This window comes from Elephantulus edwardii, unplaced genomic scaffold (genome assembly GCF_000299155.1).
Source record: "Elephantulus edwardii isolate Elephantulus edwardi_28Jun2011 unplaced genomic scaffold, EleEdw1.0 scaffold00169, whole genome shotgun sequence".
Classification (NCBI taxonomy): Eukaryota; Metazoa; Chordata; class Mammalia; order Macroscelidea; family Macroscelididae; genus Elephantulus; species Elephantulus edwardii.
In genome coordinates this window covers 554,489-557,146 of record NW_006399919.1, presented here as the reverse complement: position 1 = coordinate 557,146, position 2,658 = coordinate 554,489, and positions in this window count along the sequence as shown.

Sequence of the window (2,658 nt, the reverse complement as noted above, 5' to 3'; positions counted from 1 at the left end):
TTGCCATTCTTCTGAGATTGAAAAGTCTGTAAGTAATCAGTCCTGCAGCTACTAATCTAATACAAATTAAGTATTACTTTCAAAACATTAGAAATATGCTTTTTGAAAATGAAAAAGTGATTTCCAGTGGTTGGTTCATAGGTAGTGTTAAAGGCTTTGGAAATGCTTGTTGCTGTGGTGAACCACAGAGTCAGCTGACCCTCCAGTGAGTTTTCAAAGGTAGTTAATCCTGTGGGAGGGAACTGCCCCTTCATAAATATTTAAGATAAAGTGAATCAGTGTGCTAGTGCAGCTTCAAGCCTATTCTGGTCTGTTTAAATAAACTGAATATCTCTGTGAAGGCAAACATTAAACCACTTTATAAATCTGACTCAAGCATTTGCACTCCATCACTCAAAGGCCTTGACCTTCATCACCTGCATTTATTCTATGAATCCTTAACTTTTATGATCTTAATTGTTCAGCCTCTAGGAAAAAAAATTATATTCCTTTTATGAAAATCTCCATAATATGCCTGGGTTTCCAGACCAATATCCTTGTATTTGAATGACTAACTTGACTTGCATATTTGCATACCTCTGAGATGTCAATTATCATGTTGTTCTGTGTCTTAGCCTCCTTGCACCAAACTCTATTAGAAACATGCTACAATAGTAACCTTAATGTTTATCAAACATTGAAATACATATTATATGTTGTTGTTGTTAAGTGTCATTGAGTCTTCTATGTCCTGAACACTTGTATACCTTTCATCCTTTCTCTAAGTTCACAGAGTTTTCAGATGCAAGCTATTTCAGAAGTGGATGCCACTCCTGCTTCCAAGCATATTTTAATTAGGAAGCTCCACTAACCACTGTCCACTATCATGTTTAACCATTATCATGTTTAACACATCAGTATCAAAGTGTTTAGCATCACAACAACCACGAGTTGTACTAAATAATATAATTAATATATTAAGGAGAAGTACAGGAATTTTAAAAATAATCACAAGGAGGTCCCATTCATCTATTTTATCCTCTCCTGGCTGTAGATTTCTCGGGATGCTTGGTAGACAGTATTTGGTGTGAATTAGAACTTCTAGTGTTCTTCCAAGCTTTTCTTCAGTGAAGTTTATAGTCCTTGGTTTTAGTCCTAGGTCCATAATCCACTTTGAATTGTTTTTTGTATATGAAGTGAGATGTGGATCTTGCTTGAGTTTCTGCAGATAATTTTCCAAATTTGCCAACACCATTTGTTCAAAAGGTACTTTTTTAAAAGGTTGCAAATAGAAATGCCATTTGAGCCAGCAATTCCACTTCTGGGTATTTAACCTAAAGAAACCATAACAGCTACTCCAGCAGATATATGTACCCTCATATTTATTGCAGCTTTTTTCACAATAGCAAAGAGCTGGAAACAACCCAAATGGCCATCAAAAAACAAACTGGAAAAGAAATGCTGGTATATTCACACAATGGAATACTATGCAACACTGTAAAACAAGGAACTCATGAAATATTATACTAAGTGGATGACCCTAGAGGACATTATGCTGAGTGAAATATCTCAGTCACAAAAGCACAAATATTGCATAGGGACACTGTTGTAAAACAGGACTGACATTGGGGTTGAGGGAAGACAGAGAATAAGGGGAGGAATGATATATACTGCATTGCAACAGATGAAGGAGAGAATTGTTTAAAAGGGATATATGATTAGGCATTATTGTCATGTTGGAAGTCTAGAATGAAGGCTTCCCAGTGCAGTGGACTTGGGGGGAGAGACTGCATAGAAATGAGAGTCTTACTTATCAAGGAGAAAAGCGAATTGTGGGGGAGAGGTTGGACAGGGAGAAAAGTGTAACAATGAATGACTGGAAACCGCAAGTCTCTGTAAACTCTCATTAAAATTAATAAAGAAAAGAAAAAAATAATCACAAGAAAGAGAGAGTACAGCCAACACAGTTTTGGAAATATCAGAAATGTATGAAAATGTAATCCAGAATACCAAGACCAAAATTAAAGAAGTTTCCAACATGTTGGAGATAAGAAAAAGCAGAGCAGAAGAGATGGAACAGTCAGTGAACTAAGAGACAAGAACTTCAAGGGGAAGGTACTAGAAGAAAAAAGAGAAGAGACAGAAAATGAAGAAAATATAAGATCTTACAATATATTTAGGAAAAGTTAAAAAGAAATACAGAAAAAGCAATATACTTTGAATATTAATGATTAATTTTAACTATCTTCTGTCAATCAGATAGTAAGGGCTTAAGGGTTTCATCTTCTATCACTATCTTAAGGGAGGTCAGGTGGTTTAGTGGTAAATAGTTTAGTGGCCAGTCAAAAGGCAAATGTGCCATATGTTCTGTGGAAGATAGGTGGCCAATCTTCTACCTTGCAATTTAAAACCTCTGAAAACTCAGTAGCGCATCAGTGACTATGAGTCAATTTTGACTTAATAGTCTGTAACCACAATAGCATTATTATCTTCATATAATTTGAGTTTTTATGTGTGTCTGAAAAACCCAGGAGAAGGAAATAACTAGCTGGAATAGGGTACAAGATTGGTGACTGTGAATAGCTACAGATATAAAACAGTAACAATTGCTATGGAAGAATTTTATTTCTAGGTAAATTAGGATGATAACCTTCAATATATCAAACTTAAAATGACTCC